Source organism: Wyeomyia smithii, chromosome 3 (assembly GCF_029784165.1).
Source record: "Wyeomyia smithii strain HCP4-BCI-WySm-NY-G18 chromosome 3, ASM2978416v1, whole genome shotgun sequence".
Classification (NCBI taxonomy): domain Eukaryota; kingdom Metazoa; phylum Arthropoda; class Insecta; order Diptera; family Culicidae; genus Wyeomyia; species Wyeomyia smithii.
Window position 1 is genome coordinate 168,957,815 of NC_073696.1, and position 22,456 is coordinate 168,980,270.

Genomic DNA, 22,456 nt, shown 5'->3' on the forward strand with positions numbered 1-22,456 from the left:
GTTATATAGACGTAAAGAGACACTATGATAAGTAGAATGATGCTTGTCAGAGAGGAACGTTATCCCAGTGAAAAAAATGTAACATCCGTTAGTTTTGTTTTTTTGAAACCGCGAGATATCTCAAAAGCGTTCGGAACACTTTTGATGAACGTAGTACATTTCGCGGGACGTATTTCTAAGCGGCACAATTTGTTTAAACGCGGGACTGTTCCGCGAAACGAGGAACGTCTGGCCACTTTAGGTTATGAGCACTTTTTCTCGTGGTCTGAGATTTCGAAATGTGAACGTATAAACGACGAACCGGAAGAAGTTTGACTTCAGCTGAGACGCTACAGGTTACCGCAATATATATCCATTTCAAACATCTTCTCAAGGGGCGGAGAGAAGCTTCTCAGCAATACGGCGATTGAAAACGGAGCTCAGTAAGGTCAGCACGCAGGATCAATTCTCATGTCTAGCTCTCCTCAATATTGTTTGCTTATATATTTTTTTTCTAATATTTATTTGACACGGCACAAATACACAAATAATGTTTAACGGCGCCAATTATATCTGATTTCTTACTCTCTAAAGTATCTTAATAACTAAAAGCAAATTTTTGACGTAGGACTACGTCTTTGTTTACTATAGTGGGATGCATTCTGTAAAACTGGAAATGAAACTGGCAAATGTTGCGTCAGATTTCAAACGTTAATAACAGCATAACCACATGATGGATAACAATAACCAATATGTCGTTGGATAGATAAAATGTGTAACAATTTTATAATACGCTAGTTATCATTATTATTTAACTGCTCAACGGTGAAAATTGATAAAAAGTTACAGGGAAACTTACGCGAACAATGAACCAATTACATGCGAACATTCCTAGCACAGACGACGTGAATGGACACCATTCGTTCCCCGTGTTATTCTCTGTATCGATATCGATATAAAAATTGACAGAGTCTCCCCGTCCCAATAGGTCAATTTATTTTTGCTTCCATGAGCTTAGACTAAAATGATGTCTCGGAGGTAAAAGTTTTCAGAAAAGTTTGAAACAATCCCCATTCTTGAACAATTTCTAAATCAGCTTTCAGAACCTAATAAAAACTGATGTCTTGAAAGAAAACATGCCGGTAAAAGCAGTAGCATTACCAGTGGAGTAAAGAACCGCAGGTCTCTCGTCGTCTATGATTGCAGCGGTACTCTTCTATTTGTACATTTCAGCGGTACACTTCTATTCATACTGCAGCGGTACTATTCGTATTGCAGTGGTACTATTCGTGTGCAATCGAGGAAAAACTGCAATGCTGCTGTTGATGGCGATTGAAAGTTTATCTCATAAATATGATTACCATAAACTTCTCAACAAGAATTGTAAATTTTTGCAACGGATATTTTTTCAATTTTATCTTCGATATTCACTAAATAATCGTGACCGAATAGTATCGAAAGAGTAAATTCCACATATACACATTTATAGAAGAGTAAAAGCCTGCGAATGCTTGTGAATTTTTGGTTTATTTACTAAGATTCGTTTAGAATCTCTTTTAACATTTCAAAATTGTTAGATGATATATTATTATTCAAAGCTTTACCATAATAAACGTATGTATATTAGCAGTCTTCGTAATACAGCGAATGCAGTTGTAGGTAAATGAAAAAAATTGTCAAGCAAAAAACAAAAATGGAATTGTTGATTGTTACGGTTTTTTGCTGGAACTTGTTAATAATTTTGTTAGACATATCTTCTTATATTTTCCAAATAATGAACCTTTGTAAGGGCTTCTATATTATTTTGAAAGTAAGATCCATATTATAGATTTGATTTAATCAGAGTTAAATAAGACAAAACCATTTATTAACGTAAGTATTATTGGATTTGGTTTTAGAGGATATAGAGTTAATTCTGACTTCGACGCATTACGAGAAATTCTTGGTGTTTCTTCAATATGAATGATATGCTTGTGCCTTGTCAAATACATGATGTTTGCACAAAAAAATACTACAGGCTAATACTAATATCGCCAAATATATACGATATTCTTTTAAGTGTTGTTGAATATATTTAAAAAAAAATGATTTCCAGGGGAGGCTGAAAATAAAAATACGTACAGTCGCTGAGCAAACACCTTGATTCTGTCTGCAGGCTCTGTATTTTTTGTAACAAAAAATCCCCTAATTACAGTGTTTAGTCCCACGTCACCATTTCATACAACCCTAGGGCTGAATACCTTGTAGTATTTATCCTCGCTGCCGACTACGAGCTAAAATTAAATTTAACTTAAGCTAGGATGGTTTGTTATTTGATGGTTTTCCATTGCCGTAGGTAAGCAGCATATGCAATATGTTCCGCTGCTGGGCCAAGGGAATGGTATGGTAGCCTTCAAGCGTTACGAACATCTATTTCTGTACCGTTTATCCCAAAACTACTTTCTCTGCTGTCACAGCTTGCTTCACTTTGTTTCGGGACACAATTAATGTACTAAATATCACTTAGAATATCACATACCATGTAAAAACCTTAAGAAATTGTTCAAAACTGTCTGATATGCTATCAATAATTGCAGTCAACATTTAGCCGGTTTGCCCGATCCAACATAAGATAAGGGTAAACTGACCATTTTTCGGGTGCCAGTGCCAGTGATGTTGGTAACGCGTCAAATGTATGGTAGTTGACAGCGATGCCATTCCCGTGTGCTGGGCCGAGATATTACGGACTGGCATATTGAGTTGTCTCGGGCCCTGAGTGTATCGTGCGGGTCTGGTTGTTGGTTCCGGATCCGGGGTTGCTTGTATAATTTTCTTTTAAATAATTCATTTGAAAAAAAAAAAATAAAAAAAATGCTGGAAAGCTTCTCTCCGCACCTTGGAAAGAAGTTTGAAATGGATTTACCGTTCTAAATCTTCGAACATTCCAACTTCGAACACTTCAGAATAAAAATCGAATTATTATAGTTAATGTAATCAAAAGTATGATTATTATATACTATTTTGTTCCTTTACAGTTCTCAACCCAGGCAAGGCATTTTTTGCCCCTCCAATATTTTTCCCGAGAAGCAATTTTGCACTCTCAATAATTCTAAAAAGTTGGCGTCTCTTTTTACGTTTTTCTCATTTGTAATTGTTTCCGTTTCCTTTATTTGTTATTTTGAGGCTTTACAACCCTCACGCCAAAATTGTGGTCTATGATAGTTACTATTGAAACTGCCATTCCAATCACTAAACGTCAAGACATATCGCACGCTTTTTTTCTAGAATTAGATAAATCAGATTTTTTCGAAACTCTCGCCTTCCTCAATAATTCTGTAGGACCACTTGTAGAAATCAACCGGTGTTAAAAAAAGTGACAGTCAGTGTTGAGACGGTTTACCTTTCTATTTATTAGTAATTATTGATCAGAATTTGAATCACAGCCGTTTGAATTCTCGTTATTTTCATATACAAAACATGTTCGAATCTATATAGGTAAATAGCACTTAATTGCAACAAAAATAAAATAACCACCATGATAAACATCAATGAGAGAATTCATTTGTCGTGGATTTTTCAGTGAAAGAAGTTACATCATAGCTTATTTGCTCGAAACTTAACTAAAAATTAATGATATTTTTCCTTACTTATAACTATAAGTAGTTACTGATAGTATTCCCATCCCAAGCATAGTGCATTCTTCATTTCGCTTGCGCCAATTACCAACGTGGCTTCAGTTGCTACTGGTGATGCTACATGCAAATAGTCGCAAGATAGTTCTGTTGGTGCACCTCGAGTGCCAACTTTTACTAACCGGGACTTCACCCTAAACGAATGAAACTGAACAGCTAAGTGAAATCATGTGTAATACTCTTAGGTTTTAGATCTATCCCTCTCGCGATGGATGTTCATTGCCAGTCGGTAGTCGGCAGTGAAACAAGGCCGCAGGAACAATTAAAATATACAAGGGAATAAGTAGTGTAGTATAAAGAATATTCACGGTCTTTTTACACGATTTTTTTTACTTACGCGGTTTTCGGAATTCTCGCGAATTTTTAAGAGAAGTGGTTTTCCATTTTCAAATCGCCTATTTAGACCGCCGAAAAGTTTACCTAACCCTTTAACAGGCCGAGGCTAAAAAAATGTCATTGAATTTTATTGTTTATTTCTGATCACTGATCATAACTCGTAATTATGAAGCAGAAAAAAACGAAAGTTGTTGGTGGCAATATAGTTGCCACTGCCTTATGAAGGGTTAATTCAATTAGGTACTAAAGGTTATTGATTTGATGTCTATATTTTAGTATTTTGCAAGTCTATATTTTAGTATTTTGTTGCAGAAATGATTAAAAACTCAACAAAATTTATATATAATGTTACATTAAAAGCAGGAAATAATCTATTAATTTACATAATAGCTACATTAATATCGTTACATAAACATAACATCAATATAAGTATTGTTACGTAACAGAAATAATAATGTTACATAAGGTTACATTGCTTCAATATAACTACAATGTTACAGTTATGTTACCCCAATGTAACATTGTAATGTTACAATGTTATGTAAAAAAGCGGGAAATAGAAACCTTCCACATACTTCCAGTTAACGTTAAACTAACATAACATCGTAACACTGTTACGTAACAATCTATATAATGTTACGTAACAATCTATATAATGTTACGTAACAATCTATATAATGTTACGTAACAATGTTGACCGGGTTTACCCGCTGCATTTAATAGAAGAAAAAACTGTATATTAGAGAAATTAAAAGGCACTCGCCGTTAAGGTAACTGTTAGACCCAGCACCAAAACGATAAACGGCAATGCAAAATCATACACCTCGCCCGTTTTGATGTTGACAGTTCCCTCTGTGCTGAGCTGCTATAGTTTTCCACGTACGAAAAAAGTGGCGTCGAGTGCAACTTTTGAATGGATGCCAAATCATTCAAGTTGGGTACGATTGGCACGACATGCACCAATGCAGTGACTCAAGGAAATTCTATGTTTTGGTTTTTATTGAAAAAATAGTTGTTTTATTTTACCCCGTTGATATGTGTAGTAATGCAACTAATGCCTCTACTGTTCGTTATTGGTTAATTTCAGATGGCCATTTTCAACCGCAGGGTCTTGGTCATAACATTTTCCTTGTTGTGATTGATTTATAAAAGAACCGATAGTTTAGTAGATGTTTTCTGATTAACGATTGCAAAACTAAGCACTGTATTAACACATAAGGCTACGCGAATGCATACGTAAATTCATGTATTCGCGTATAGGACTTCAACATTTTAACTGTTTTGAACTAAATTAACCCTATCCCCGCGGAGAGAATTCAGTTTTTACCTCGAGAAATGACATTCAAACTCTCATTACTCCGCAATCGAATGCATAATTGGCACAAACTATATTGCATATTGAAGATCACTCTGTTCTCTAATTGGTTAGAATATTTCCAGCGTTAGAAAGTTCAAGTATAGTTGTTAAAATGTTATCAAAGTTTATGTCAATGGGGAATGGGTTAATTGGTTGCATTTAAACTGACATCAGATTTCTTAGTATATTAATGTCGACAGTAACCTGCTTTCAGAATTACTTCACACTCATTAATTTTTCAAAAAGCCTAAAAATTAGCATATTATTTGCCAACTAATTATTGTACAATGTAAGTCATTTGCGACCTAATTTTATGCTACCAATAAGTCAGCCAGTATATCCAACGCTATATTAATTAAATTAAACAAACATGAATGCACTATTTAGTTGCTTACCAAATTTGAATTTGCGTAACAAACTTTACTTTCCTGATATAAACAGTGAGCGCTCAAAACAAATTTGAATTCAGACCTATGTTGCACATTGAATATTCAAAATACAGAATGGATGCAATAACATGATATTGTCCTTTCACGAATAATTTATACGCAGAGTATTTTCAAGAAAAATAAGAAGCAACGCTCGACATTGACCCAAGTATAGATGACAGTTCTAAAAGGTATGCTATTCACGTCGATGCATTAGTATTAGTGATCGTTATGAACTTTTTCCAATTTTGTATGAAATTTGAAATGATTTTGCATTTTAAACTAAACTTATAAAACATACTTTCCTGAAAAGTTATAGAAATGATGTTGAAACATGTTTTATTTGTGGGGAATACATAAACATGCTGCGGTTTAGGTAAAATATGCTGTTTTTCATCAATTTGCCGGTAACCTTTTTGCACTTTTCGTTTTTTTCTTGTACTTTCATAGCGCTTCTAAATAGAGTCGCTTATGTTTCATACAGTAACAAAAGTTATGAGATATGACAATGACTAAGATTATGCTCCAACTATTAGGAATATAGCATTTTTATATATTTTATTTCGACATATTGTCGCAATTTTTCACACTAAATCTAAATCAATATCAATTTCTGGTATGTTTCAACTGGAGATTCACTCTCCAACCAAACAAATTAGATATAAAACAACATAAAACGAGAAATTTCCAAAAATGTTCTGGGGTGGCATTGCGCATTTCGTTTCGAGTGATTTTTGTTCGTTTCGACCACATTTGACATTGGCGATTTCGATTCGAGCTCGAAACGAGTAGATGGCGTATTATTGCAGTTGATATTCGAGCAAAAATGGCATTACGTAATGGTTTGATCGAGCATTTTTAGCTCGAAAGTGATAAAAAATGGTCGATAAGTTGAAGGCGTTCGTTTGTACCTAAGTTTGTTGACTAAAACATAAATAATTTCACTAAACATCTGTGGAGCGGAAATACATTAATTTGGTAGGATCCACTAGCGATTAGATTTAAAGTAGGAGCTAACTTTAACGGAACAGGAATTGTACTAGTGCAGTTTGGAGGAAAATGAAATATTGTACTTCAAATAGGTTTGAGTGCTCCCCGCCTTATCTTGAAATGTTGACGAAACCATGAAAAAAAAATCTTTTGCATCAGAAAATAACTAACTTTGTTTCATTTAATGCAAGCCTTATACTCATGTATTATTGTTTACGTCTTTGTATATTCCTAAAACCATTTTCATCACTAGAAGAATCGTAGTAAAACATTCAAAGATTGATATGTTGTTTTAAGGACAAATCTTATTATAAACGTGAAAAATACCAATCTCTAGGGGCAAGACACTATTGATATATGGCGGAATATTTCCAATATTAAATATTATAAAGTATTTATCGTTGCATTATTAGGCGCCGGTGTGATATCAATGTGTCGGATAAACGATAAATATCAAGATTTATCAACCGATATCGTATAACATTACCGAAATATTTTTTATGAAAATAAAGTTGTCCAGCCCCTAGACAAATCTGACATTTATTTTCGAGTCAATGTTTGCTCGAAATAAACTGCAATAAAATTGGGGTGTCGAAAATAATACACAATACCAACTCCACCTCGAAACGAGTTTGATTTCTCTCGATTCGAGTTACTCGAAGCGAAATGCGCAATGTCACCCCTGAATTCCATACAAAACGCGAAATTTTTCATAACGAGATTTGTTTGTGTGCGTGGATAGACAAAAATGTAGCATACCTTGTAGAACTGTCATCATACTTGGGACATTGACAGCCGTGTCAGACACTGTGAAAAATCCATAAATAACTGTGCTTGTACCTGGCACATCTGCTATCCCTGGCAGGGATACCAGATGTGCAGATTTGTCTGCAAAACGAAGATTTTCAAAGTCCGTGTGCAGATTTTTATTGATTCGTAGATAATTGTCGTTATAGTTTCTGTAGCTTTTTGTCAAAGCCTCTCTATATTTTCGCAGACTTTGTCGAAATGCGAGCAGATTTTTTTCAGACTTACCTGGCATGAGCGAATTTTTTTCGAAACACGGATAATTTTAAATTTTTTTTCAGTTTTTCGAGCAGTTGCAAACATTTTAAAAAATCATCTGACATCTTAGCTCCCTGGCTGGATGCAGAGATGCCAGATATTATTGACAAAAGTCAGCAACAGACTATCTCACCGAATTTCTATAACCTCACTATTCTGACAGCTAGTGCTAACTTTATTTACATTTTGGATTTTATTCATTTTTCTGATGGAGCAATCGCGTGCGTAGTGGAAATGCTGCTCAATTTTGGGTTGTTTAGCTATATCAGTTTTTTATATCATCTGAAAGATCTGCATTTTCTAAGCAAAACGTGATTTGAAATTTTTTTCTATCGTTGTCCTTCGCTTTTTGAATAACGATTTAAAACTGCTCGAAATCGCTACAATGACAGTTCGCCCATATACCAACTGTCATTGTAGCGATTTAGAGCGAATTTTTATTCTTCATTTAAAAATCTAAGGATAATGATATAAAGTTTTAAAAAATCACGTTTTGCTCAGAAAATTACACTCTTTCAGATGATATAAAAATTGATATATAAAAATGGTGTGGTAACCGTTAAAAGATTGGGAAAATTTCTGAAAGAAAACTCAGGTCTATAACCGTGTTTTTCCTATGTACTCTCGAATCCCGCTTAGCCAAATGCCGGATGCCCAGAAGAAATCGAAGAAAAGCAAGTTCTCGCTTAGTTAAATTCCCGACGCCCAGCAGAAATCGAACAGAAGTAATAAAATGTATGTATTGGTTGTTTACAAACAAACACGTATGGTGAAACGATCTCCGCAGTTTTTTCGAAATTTGTAGTGATAAAATAATACGTAAGTTTTGAGTAGTGCTAAAACTTGTTTGATAGTGTCTACGATCACGAATAGTGAAAGTTCAACCGCAAATCTGATTAAAATTGTGTAAAAGTGAATTATACAATGGAGCATCTTTGCAATGCTTGTGCTAGTGCGATCCCGGCCGACGCTGATATGGTTACCTGTCAAGGCTTCTGCAAATCTATTTTTCACGTCGGATGTTCGAGGCTCAACCCCGCAATATGGGCAGAGGTAAAGTCTAGTGCCGCGATTTTTTGGATGTGTCAGGCTTGCCGAAAGCTTATGAGCAATGTCACTTTTCGTGATGCTCTGAGTAATGCTAATGATGCACTTCATGCTGTGTTGAATCAACAAAATCAAATGTTTGAAGAATTAAAGAGTGAAATTAAAAGCAATGCGAACATGATAAGTAGAATAACACGAAAAATTCCTATAACACCTTCAACTCCCAAATCAATTTTGAGAACCGAGGAACGGCCACCGAAACGACCCCGTATTTTGGTGGATCCACCACACGATGAGCATAATGTTCCTAGAATGCTTTGCGGAGATAAAGAGCCAGCGCACGGCTTGTCTGTCCCGGTTATACCCATTGTCCCACGAACAAAAAAATTCTGGCTGTTTCTATCTAGATTCTCGCCACAAGCCACTGTGGACGAAATTTCTAAGTTAGTTCAGCAGAATTTAAAAGTCGAGGGCCCTATAGATGTTGTCAAATTGGTACGCAGAGACGCCGATCTAAATCGGATGACATTTGTCTCGTTCAAAGTGGGAATTGATCTTCAATATAAAGAAAAGGCGGTGCAGCCCTCGAGCTGGCAAAAAGGTATTTATTTTCGTGAATTTGTGAATGAACCTGTGTCGATGCCATTTCGAGCCGAATGTAGAGATGTCGAGTCCAATCCTGACAATTTCCTTACACCACTTACCAGCACACAGTAATAACCATCCATCTGAAATAGTACATCACTCATGTAATATTGTTACGAATGATTATTCTAAAAACATACCTGACCCAGTTTTGAATTCGCGCTCATTGACTTCTACAGTTTTGTTAAATGCTCCAAAACCTGTAAAAAAGAAATGACTATTAGATGTGTATTACCAAAATATGAACAGCATAAAAGGAAGCGAGCGCCAGCAAATAGTCTATATGGCTGCATTAGAACTCGATATAGATGTTTTCGCTTTTACGGAAACTTACTTGGACTCAACTGTAACAGATAGGTCGCTTTTTCCTCCGCACTTGAACGTATATCGCTGCGATAGAAATATTTCTAATAGTGAAAAAAAATCCGGGGGTCTTGATTGCTGTCCACAATCACGTTGCCAGCACAGAACACGCAGTGGCTAAAAACAATGAAGCGCTTTGTGTTAGATTATCAACAGCCACCGGCTCACTCTACTTGTGCTGCGGATATATTCCACCTACCTCTAGTGTTGATCGTTATCGCTCTTTCTGCTCGTTCGTCGAATCAGTAATTGAATGTATTGGCCCAAATGATGACGTCGTCGTACTCGGTGATTTGAACCTGCCAAATTTAAATTGGAATCAGATACATTTTGACTCTAATAATCCCTTTTACTTACCAAACCGAATCAACTCGCAAACCGAGATAGCTGTTGTTGACAGTTTTCTCTCTGTTGGACTGTTGCAAGTTTGCAATTTGCCAAACTAAAATAATTGTTTTCTTGACTTGGTGTTCACTACTGACACAAATTTTTGTCAATTTATTACAAAAGTTCACATCAATGGACAACGTAATTCTAATTCCTTAACAAAAAAAAAAATTTGTCAATTGGCTCTGACGGATCCAATGAATAAAAACGAAATTCATCACAATGCGATGTTATTGACCATCGAAGCAGATGAATCAGATAAGTATAAACCGGGGATGCTCAAAAAGTGTTTGAACCTGAAAGCAATGAATGTCGCCAGCGTGCGTGAAAACCTGTGCAATGTTGATAGGAATAATGTTTTTATATCGGGAGCACTATTCGTTGATAACATCGAAGAATACGAAAGGCAGGCGGTAGTAATGGTTGATTTCCTTCGATCAGTTGGAGTCTTCGAAGTTGACGTTGGCGATATCACGAAAGTTAATAACTGGGTGGATTTCAATACCTTACTGTTTTATTTCACATTGTTCCATATTTTTTCCCGTCATACTTCTGTAGTTATGAAACGTGCTAAGCATAGCCTTAAATACCCCGAATGGTTTTCTCCTGCGCTGATAGAACTAATGAAGATGAAAAAAACTGCTCTGAAGCGAATGCGTCGTACGAGATCAAACGAAAATGTAACACACTATAAACAACTGCTACGCATGTTCAAAGCTGCACACACGGAAGAATATCAGGTTTACCTAAATGAAATACAGCGAAATGTAAAAACTGACCCCAAAGCATTTTGGAACTTCGTGAATAGTCGAAGGGAACATTCGGGTATCCCAGAAAAAATGAGGTACAGAGGCGCAATCACTGAAGATACTCAATCGTCGACTAGCCTTTTCGCTGAACATTTTAAAAGTGTCTTTGCAGAGCAGCCTTCAAACGTACGTATACCTCCCTCCGACAATGGCTCGGAAGTATTCAATATAATTACAATCAGGCGCACGTTAGACGAAGAAACAGATATTAAAGCCTTCTTGCACCTATACAAATTCCCATTTTGAACTGCTTCTGAAAACCGAAACGCCCCCCCCCCCCCCCTAGAAAGTGTTTAGCAACCCCTAGAATTTCCCAGATAATGATTGTATTCAATATAAATACATTCCATACTACTTAAAGCATCAAAATCAACACAAATTGAGATGTCGTAATTCATTGGCTAAGAACAAGTTCTGCACCCAGGATCGATTCTCAAACCTACCTCTCTTACTCATCTTACCAGGCAGACGGGAGCTGTAGTAACTCGTGCTGTGTATCAAGAAGTTGCCGCAATTTTACCCAGACGTCTCATTACTCTCAAGTCTCTTTCAATCTGGTCAAGCCATCATGCACGCATGCAGCAAAAGACCATTGAAATGCTAACAGTTCCGTTGGCTGGATCGAATTCAGGTCAACAAAGGCAGCCGTCATTGTTATCAGGTCTTATTGTGCCAGCGAGTCGTGCCTGCCTAACGTCACAAAATTCAATCGAGGCGCTGATAGTATTCGATCAGCCGAAGCAAAATTCACTAGTTCAGGATTTGGATCGGTCAGTAAGGGATGCAGACGACGCTATTTCTAAGATTTCTATATCTTCATCGCAAAAGTCTGCGAGAAACCGCGCTAAACTCCAGTTGCTGAAGCTACAGGAAGAAAGAACCTTCCGGCAACAGCAAGAAGAGCGGCAAAAACTCGCTGAAAAGAAGGCAGCAAAGGGATTTAAGACGTATTTAGACAATAAGTACAAAATTTTAGAGGATCTCGCCAGCGAACGAGAATCAAGTAAGAGTTCCTGTTCCTCCCGCAACCAAGTGGAAGAGTGGCTTCAAGCTACCGATCCGATTTTAGAAACAGCGACAGGCGTTGCTGAACAACGAGCCCCGGAGAAAGACGAATTGAAACAGCAACAGCGCTCACTCACCGAACAATTACGACAGCAGCAACAGAAACAATTGGAGAGAGAACAACAATTTTGGCGATACCAACAGCAGCAGCAACAGGACCAACTACGTTGAGAGAATGTTTTGCGACAGCAACAAGACGAGCTGAAAAAGGAAGCCGATGCAATTAATCGTATGGGGAGAAAACAGCTGGAACAGGAAAAATTATTACGCCAACGACAAGAGTTATTGCACCAATCTGCACACCATGATGCAATGGAGCGGTCAAAAAATTCATTCCCTCTCGGCCAGGCGACACAACCTACCCGATTCCTTCCAGGTGCGCTGCCACAGTCTACTCAAATTCATCCGTTGGAGTCTAATTATACACACACGTTGACTGCGAATGCACACAACAGTAACAGAATATCAATAAATTCATCCGGGAAACATTTCGATCAATTTCAGCTTTCTCACTCCCAAATAGCCGCACGGCAAGCCGTCTCCAAAGATTTGCCAATTTTTTCTGGTAATCCAAAGGATTGGCCAGTTTTTATGTCCATGTACAACCGAACAACTACAATGTGTGGATTTACGGATGATGAAAATATCGTTCGATTACAGAAAAGCTTGAAGGGTAAAGCGTATGATGCGGTGCAAAGTCGACTAATACATTCGGAGAACGTTTCGGGCATATTAGCAACCTTGAAGATGCTATATGGGCAACCCGAAGCTATCATTCAAACACTGATCGGGAAAATAGGTGCTCTATCACCGATCCGAGAGGACAAGCTAGAGACGTTGATAGATTTCGCAGTGAACGTCAAAAACTTTTGCGCTACCGTAGACGCGTGTGGGTTACCATGCTTCAATGTCACCATGCTTTACCAGCTTGTTGGCAAACTGACACCATCACTCAAACTAAACTGGGCTCAGCATCGTCTTACACTGACAAGTGTTGATTTTGGCAACCTTTGCCGAGTGGATTTATACTTTAGCAGAAGCAGCGAGTGGCGTGGTCTTTACCCCAACGGTACATGACACAAAGTTTAGCCAAACCGAAATGCGGGGTTTAAAAAAAAGGCAATGCGTATCTTAATGCTCATGCTGAAACTTTTCAACTTGATGAATACGGCCGCAAGTATCCGGAGGAACAGAGCACTATGGCATTATAATCCACGACAGATTGTCCAATCTGCAAAGGAAATTGCAAATCAGCCGAAAAGTGCCAACGTTTTGTTGAGCTCTCTAGGGAATCAAAATGGGGTACCATAAGAGAATTCGGCTACTATCGAACATGCTTACGGATTCACAAAGGAATCTGTGAAGCAAAACCTTGTGGAAAAGACGGGTGCACTCTCCGGCATCACGCTCTGCTCTACAATTATGCGAGAGAAAAATCACTATATGCAGTCAATCGTACACGATCACCCCAACCCGGAGCTGTATGCCACCACGGGTCGGTAATTGGCGATTACCGAAGGCCACGGAAGTGCTCACTGCTAGCAAGCAGTCCCGGACCATCAGCGGGAGCTAGCCTAGGTCGTGGCGAGATTCAGGCACTGGGCCGCTGAATTCTCGCAAAAGCCACACTGGCCGGAAGCAGCTCCGACGGAGCGAGTAGTGCCGCTCCCACCACCCAAATGCACTATACCGCCCATTGGGACTGATGCCAGTAATGTTCCCAATTACGGCAACTGGTCGCATCACTATAGGATAAGAGTCGGATTTCGTTTTCGTACCATGATTTTGGGCTGGCACCTGCGCCGAGCTCCCTTAGTAATGTCGTGTGATAACGGCTTGAAACGGCGAGAGTACAACCGGTGCAGGGGTCTCCGTCCCGTAAAACCTGGCAGGCCTTCCAGTACGTTCCGAGTCCATTGCCTGGTGGGAACCCGGCAGGAGTAGGATCAGATGTCTTTTCCTGACTTGCGCCGGTCGGGGGTGTCATAGTTGCCCATGAGGCGCTATGGCAGCCGCCCCTAGCCATGGCCTCACTGCTCCGGCATAGACTACCTTGGGACCATTTAGGCGACTACTCCATTATGGATAAGGATAGCGGCTGGTAGGGGGACCCAATAAACAAAAATGCAGCAAAACAAAACTCTGGAGATGGGGGCAGATGGGTTGGAAAACCCATTTGCGCGAGGTGGCATCCAGCGGTCTCCGCCTAGAAAAGTGGAGACGGATGCAGTGAAGGTCGCCTGCGAAGACGGTAAAGGCAGTACGCCTACCGGATCTACGCAAGACATCGCGGTGGCTGGTCCACAGCTATTAAAGGCGGTCGGAAGACAGCGGGACACGCTACCGAGGGTAGTGGCCCTGTCTGAGCAGCTCGATGCTATAATCGAGTTTGCGAAAAGTCGCAGCAATACAACGAAGTACTTGAAGCAGGCCCTCTACATGCTTCGGTCCTCCGTCGATGCTGCGAAAATGGAGCATGCCGAGCTCGAAATGAAAGCTGCGGCTGCGGAGAAAGAGGAGACGAAGGTGACCGAGCTGGCGACGAAGTCGGTCCAAACGGACGCCAGCACGTTTGCGGCGGTTTGCGCGGCAGGACCAGCTGCCAAACGAACGCGACAGTCCCCGGGAGAGACGGCCCCCGGGGGCACCAAGAAGCGTTTAATCGCAAACAGCCCTCAGACCGGTGTAGGAGTGGCGCAAGCAACGCCCACGGTGGCAGCCAAGGAGCAGAAGGCTCCCGGTAACCCGTGGGTAACGGTTCCGGGAAGGAGTAGGAACCAAAAAGTGGTGGCCAAAAAACCGCACCCGGTTACAAATCCTGCGACGAAGAAAGTTAAAAATAAGGGCGACGCACTCATCCTTAAGACAGAAGAGTCAAAGTACTCGGAAGTCCTTAAGGCAATGAGAGGCGATGCGAAGCTCAAAGATCTGGGGGCAGATGTGCGTAGCATCCGCCGATCCCGCAAGGGAGAAATGATCGTCGAGCTCCGCAAAGAAGCCAGAAACAAGGGCCCAGCCTATCGGGCATTGGCCCAAGAGGCGCTTGGAGATAGAGTGCAGGTTCGGGCACTCACGTCGCAGGTAACCCTACAACTTAAATACCTGGACGAAGTCACCGAGGCATGCGAAGTCGTGGATGCCCTCAAGGAGCAGTGCGAAGTGGCTGTGGCACCAGAGGCAGTTCGACTGCGCAAAGGCCCAGTAGGAACCCAGACCGCCACTGTCAGGCTTCCGTCAGTAGACGCAAACCAGGCGCTAAAGGTAGCGAGGCTCAAAGTGGGCTGGTCAATGTGCCCACTCAGCATCTACCAGCCGCCGGAGGTCTGCTTTCGATGCTTCGAGCAAGGACACAAGTCCTTTAGCTGCAAGGGGCCTGACAGGAGCTCCCTATGCAGGCGGTGCGGTGCTGCAGGCCACAAAAGCAAAGACTGCGGAGAGCCCCCGAAGTGCTTGGCGTGCGCCGGGAAGCGTGACGCAAAGCACATAATGGGAGGCCCGAGGTGCACGGCCGGTAAGCCGACTAGCAAGCCACGGGCGCGAGAGTGACACAGCTAAATTTGAACCACTGCTTCGCGGCTCAGCAACTGCTATACCAAGCAGTCACTGAGTCGTTGTCGGACATCGCCATAATCTCGGACCCCTACCGAATTCCTTCCGGAAACGGTAACTGGATTTCGGACGGGTCCGGTATGGCGGCAATATGGACGACGAGCAGGTTCCCGGTTCAAGAGATAGTGTCAACTTCAAACGAAGGATACGCGGTTGCAAAGGTGAACGGAGTGTACTACTGCAGCTGCTATGCTCCGCCTCGTTGGTCTACCGAGCAGTTCGCAAGGATGATCGACCGAGCCACCGTGGAGCTGATCGGTCTATCACCGTTGGTAGTGGCGGGCGACTTCAACGCATGGGCAACTGAGTGGGGAAGTCGACGCACAAACCAGAGAGGCCGGATCTTGTTGGAGGCTTTGGCGAAGCTCAACATAGATCTGGCCAACGTCGGCTTGAAGAGCACCTTCAGTAGAAACGGCGCGGAGTCGATCATCGATGTGACATTCTGTAGTCCAGAATTGATCACGAACTGGAGGGTAGACGATGGCTACACTCATAGCGACCACCTGGCGGTCTGTTAAAGCGTAGACTGTAAAACGAGACCGCATGTGGCGAGTAGAATTAACACTCCAGCTCCTCGCGGGTCGAGGATATCACACTTCAACGAAGAGGTATTTGCGGAAGCAATTAGACTAGAACACGAGGCGAGCAGAACTCGTAACCTGAGCGCTGATCAACTTGTTGCATTACTTTCGCGGGCGTGCGACGCCACTATGCCTAGGAACCGCCAGCCTAGGCATGGAAGGCCACCAGTCTACTGGTGGACCGACGCGATAGCGGACCTCCGCAGAGCGTGTCTTCAAGCGAGAAGAAGGATTCAACGTGCGCGAAGAAAGGGAAGATCGTCGAGGGGCATTCAGTTCCGCAAAAGCGGCGCTTAAGAGAGCAATAAAAGCTAGTAAACGTGCGTGCTTCGAAAGACTGTGCGCTAGTGCCAACACTAACCCGTGGGGTAACGCCTATAGGATGGTGATGGCCAAGACTAAGGGTGCGATGGCGCCCGCAGAAAAATCACCAGCGATGCTTGAGCGGATCATAGAGGGACTCTTTCCACGCCACGAGCCAAATCCTTGGCCTCCGGCTGGCGAGTCACTTCACCGACGTTCCAGTATCTCAAACTCAGACCAGAGGTGGTCGGCCAACCTGCCGAACACCCAATATATGAGTGACGGCGTTAGCCGTGCCGAGGCAGAGGAGGCGGAAACGGTTACGAATGAGGAACTCATCGCGATCGCCAACTCCCTGAAGGTGAGCAAGGCACCGGGATTGGATGGGATTCCGAATCTGGCTGTGAGGAAGGCCATCAAAGAGGCCCCCAGACTATTCCGGGAAGTCATGCAGAAGTGCCTGGATGACTGTACATTCCCAGAGAGATGGAAGCGACAGAAGCTGGTCTTATTGCCGAAGACAGGGAAACCACCTGGTGACCCGTCGGCATACAGACCGATATGTCTACTCGATACGGCGGGTAAGGTGCTCGAGAAGGTTATTCTCAATAGACTGGTTAGGTACACCGAAAGTGCAAACGGTCTGTCAAGTAACCAGTTCGGCTTCCGAAAAGGCAAGTCTACGGTGGATGCTATTCTGTCCGTCACCAAAACAGCAGAGGTAGCATTCCAGCGTAAAAGATGGGGCATTCGCTATTGCGCAATCGTCACGTTGGACGTGAAAAATGCGTTCAATAGTGTTAGCTGGGATTCCATAGCCCACTCGCTTCGGAAACTAGACATTCCGGTATCTTTGTACAGGATTCTGTGAAATTATTTCCAGAATCGTGTGCTAGTTTACAGCACAGACGAGGGTCAAAAATGTGTCCCAATTACCGCAGGGGTTCCACAAGGCTCCATCCTGGGCCCGGTACTGTGGAATATCATGTACGATGAAGTGCTGAAACTAAAGCTCCCCCAAGGGGTTGTGATCGTTGGGTTTGCGGACGACATCACACTTGAGGTCTACGGCGAGTCGATCGAGGAGGTTGAGTTGACGGCTTCGCACTCTATAAGCGTCGTCGAGGACTGGATGCGCTCCAAAAAACTGGAGCTTGCGCATCATAAGACGGAGATTTCAGTTGTCAATAACCGCAAGTCGAAGCAACAGGCGTTGATCAGTGTCAGGAATTGCACCATCGCCTCTAAGCGCTCCCTGAAGCTGCTGGGGGTGATGATCGATGACAAGCTCGCCTTCGGGAGTCATGTCGAATATGCCTGTAAGAGGGCTTCAATGGCTATTGCAGCATTATCTCGCCTGATGTCCAATAGCTCAGCAGTGTACGGCAGCAAGCGGAAACTTCTAGCTAGCGTGACTTCGTCCATACTGAGATACGGCGGGCCAGTGTGGTCCAAAGCACTAGGTACTAGTAAACATCGGGGTAAGTTGGAAAGTACCTACAGGCTCATGTGCCTGGGGGTTGCGAGCGCGTATCGAACTGTGTCATACGACGCAATCTGCGTCCTGTCCGGCATGATGCCTATCAGCATAGCCATTAAGGAGGACGTAGAATGCTTCGATCAACGTGACACAAGGGGCATACGAGGCATACGATGATCAGATGGCAGCAGGAGTGGTCCAATTCCGTAAAGGGTAGATGGACGCATCGACTTATTCCGGATGTATCCGGATGGGTCGGGAGGCGCCATGGAGAAGTGAACTTCCATCTGACACAGATTCTGTCAGGCCATGGTTGCTTTAGGCAGTATCTACACAGATTCGGGCATGCGGGGTCCCCCATGTGTCCCGAGTGCGCGGAAGCGGAAGAGACTGCTGAGCATGTCTTCTTCGTGTGCCCTCGTTTTGTGCATGCGCGGAGCGACATGATGGTAGTGAGCGGGTTAGACACCACTCCGGACAACCTAGTTCGGAGGATGTGTAAAGACCCAAACATTTGGAGGGCGGTTTGTACAGCCGCCTCTCAAATAGTTTTAGAATTGCAAAACAGGCGACAGGTTGACCACCGACACGCCAGTGTTAGCTAACGGCCAGTCTCCAGGTTAGTTAGCTAAGTTAGCAAAAAGACCTAAAGAACCAAGAGGGTGCACAGAGCACAAAAGCCGCTCCCCGAAGCAATACCTAGCGGTGGTCCCGGGGAGTATTATGGGCTGGAGACTGAAGGGGTTTTAGTGGGTCCGGTCACTGATTCAAACCAACCCCACACTCCCTGAGGTTGGTCACCTCAGGGGTTTGGATGCAAATTTCCCCTTCACCTGAAACAAAAAAAAAAAAACAAAAAAAAAAACCCCCAACCCGGAACAAGCAGGTCCGGTTGCAATACTCATCAGGCGTCATGCACTTCAGTGCTGTTTCGTTATCTTCCCGTTGTGCTATTTGGAAGTAAGGGAGCGATTACCACATATGCCTTCCTAGATGAGGGTTCTGGTTGTTGAAATCTAGGTTTCAACGAAGAGCAACTTCCAAAATTGTATTCCAAGCCGGTAGTAAATAAAACGCTGTCTCCGGCTATATGCGAATATAATTTTCCTACAATATATATGTATATATATATATATATATATATATATATATATATATATATATATATATATATATATATATATATATATATATATATATATATATATATATATATATATATATATATATATATATATATATATATATATATATATATATATATATATATATATTTATATATATATATATATTTATATATATATATATATATTTATATATATATATATATATATATATATATATATATATATATATATATATATATATATATATATATATATATATATATATATATATATATATATATATATATATATATATATATATATATATATATATATATATATATATATATATATATATATATATATATATATATATATATATATATATATATATATATATATATATATATATATATATATATATATATATATATATATATATATATATATATATATATATATAATATATATATATATATATATATATATATATATATATATATATATATATATATATATATATATATATATATATATATATATATATATATATATATATATATATATATACATATTTATATATATATATATATATATATATATATATATATATATATATATATATATATATATATATATATATATATATATATATATATATGTATATATATGAATATGTTGGATCATAATATATATATATGTAATTACAGAGCAATTTACTTTTATGCAGGTTAACTCCCATATGTTTAATTACTCACGTTTTGTCTCCTTTCGTATTGATTTCAGTAATATTCGCTAGAATGATTTAGTTTAGGCTATATTTAAGAACTAAACACAATACAAAATGTGGACTTACCGACTGTTAGATGCTTTATCTAAAATAATTAACGCCGAAGCAGAAGGCTGAGAGAATGTGATGCTAACCTAATTTTATAATTGCTCTTAAGATTGCAGTTTTAGATTTTAATTCAGATTTAAGCTTACTTATTAATTGTAATTCTAAGAAACACTTCTCCTTCACCAAACTTCACTTGACTAAGTATAGGATGAATATAATAGATAGTAAGAGATATAACTACAAATGATTATTTAATTGATCGCATGGAAAATGATCATCGTCCTCCTTCTAGTGTTGATGTTGTTTGACAAACTTGTCATTCTTTTGCCATGTCATATTTTTGTTATACGACCTATGTTTTTCATGAAAGGTGCGCATAGGCCGTCAAGGCCAACACTAACGGTTATATCAAAGATTTGTAGTTTTTTGTATCGAAGTGGTCATGTCCAATCAGCACCGGATTGATGCGTACGTATTTAATGTCTGAGAAGAACAGGCTGTCGATCGAGAACGTGGTCAATTTGTTTTGCTGTACGTTGGTCGAGGAAAGAAGGGACTTTGGACTGCCAGTCCGCGGGAAGCTGCGAAGCTGGTGCATAGCTTGCCGTTGTCGTTCGTCACGGTGTGCAGGCTGTGCAGGCCGATCACCGGCTTATATAAGTCTTTCCATCCGTTCATGTCCTCAATGACGATCTTGATATCTCTACGCGAGCTGCTATCGTAGAGTTTCTCCAGTTGTGCGTAGAACGCTTCTTTTTCTGCATCAGGTCTTCCTTCGTGAGAGCAGTGCACATTGGGAATAGTGTAATTGTAGAACCGGCCTTTTATTCTCAACAAACACAACCTGTCGCTGATTGCCTGCTACTTCATCACACGACTCTGCATCCTGCCCAGCACTATAAAACCGCTACCAAGCTCATTGGTTATGCCACCGCTTTGGTGATACTGTGCCTTGCGCAAATCCACCGTACCTTCTCTCCTTTCAGGCAAAGCTCCTGGAGAGTAACGATATCGAAGTGGCGGGGTTCTAACTGATCCAGCAGAATCCGGTCGACATTCGGGGCGTTAAGGGATCCGGTTCGTTTGAATTCTTGATTCTCCGTAGTATGTTCATTTTAGTATGCTGCCTTACTAGGGCTGCGATGCCTAGGAATAGGGCATTATGCCTTGAACCACACTGGGGTCTATTTTATTCCAACTAGTACGGGTGTACTTTTAAAAAGCACTGCCCAGCCGTTTACCAAACCTAGCTCTCGTCAATATCGAATCAGTGTTGCTGAAAGAGGTTGGCGTTGACACTGTGTTCAAGATATTTAGTACATTTTCGGAGATTCTATCACGAAGTGGTTTTTCCTTCTGTTACGATACTATTTTAAGCGTTGTTAAATAAGCATATTTAAACTCTTTTTTCTCTTTTTTAAAATGACATGCATGAAAACTAGCCCCACCTAGAAATTTTCCTTAGTTGCGCCCATGACTAGCAGCGCCAGCAGCGCATACTGCTCCGCAACTTCGATAGGAAAGTAGTCTTCCAGCGCTCGCCGGGACTATTTATCAACTTCCCGCAACTATTCGGGAGTATGGTCTGTTCGCTGCTCAACCAACGCAACCAAATCACCGGTGATAGAGGATAAACAGAAGCGAAAATCTTTGCACTTATCGTCCTTTTTTTTTTCAATGTTAGTCGTCCGTCGGCCGTCTTTTCATTGACGGCTTCTATTCTAAAAAACGGATGCACATAATCCGTTCATCACACACACACACAAATCACCAACTTAAAAAAAAAATTTCAAAAAATCTGCCACCTTCATAAAATCAACTTGTGGGGTCAAGCTGTTAAGAATTTTTCAGCCAGCTTGATTTTTCATCCAATATTAGGTTCAAACTACTCAACATTGACTTTTTATCAAAACACCACCATCACTCAATCAAAGTTACTCAAAATCGAACTTCGCTTAGGCGAACTCAAAAACTGGTAGTTTTCGTACTCATAATTAGGTAGCTTCATTTAACCGTGTAGAAAAATCTGCTTGAAATCAGAAAAAAAATCTATCCGTGATTCAAAAACATTTCGCCCGCGGAAGCAAAAGTCTGCAAAAATCTGCACACATTTTGAAAAAACCTGAGCAAATATAAGGAGACTCTGACAAAAAACTGCAGAAACTATTGAAAATCTGCAAATATCTGCGAATCAATAAAAATCTGCACACGAATTCTATGCACATCTGGTTTCCCTGGGTGGATGCACTCTCAGCTTAAAATAAGTAAATGTATTTCTGAAATCTCAGACTTTCGCTTGCAAAATCTGTCATAAAAACTTGGTTTTGAAACACCGAGCTATTGACATCCCTTACACATACGTTGAGATGTTAGGTTTGAAACCTGGCGCGATGC

The 22,456-nt window shown here is 40.7% G+C and overlaps 1 protein-coding gene and 1 long non-coding RNA gene across 2 annotated transcripts in view; both read right to left on the minus strand.

The window, feature by feature from the left end:
* LOC129733071 (alpha-actinin, sarcomeric) overlaps positions 1–5,918 on the minus strand; it is a 67,346-nt gene extending 61,428 nt beyond the window's left edge. Inside the window, exon 1 of the mRNA XM_055694628.1 lies at positions 5,739–5,918. The gene's annotated coding sequence lies outside the window, so the exon portion shown is untranslated. The remainder of the gene's footprint in view (positions 1–5,738) is intronic.
* Positions 5,919–9,458: 3,540 nt separating this feature from the next.
* LOC129733073 (uncharacterized) lies at positions 9,459–10,820 on the minus strand. Its single transcript, XR_008729426.1, has 5 exons — positions 10,239–10,820; positions 10,081–10,180; positions 9,853–9,998; positions 9,659–9,718; positions 9,459–9,601 (listed from the first exon to the last, which is right to left on the minus strand). It is a non-coding gene; the product is annotated as an uncharacterized LOC129733073 (long non-coding RNA).
* Positions 10,821–22,456: the final 11,636 nt, after the last annotated feature.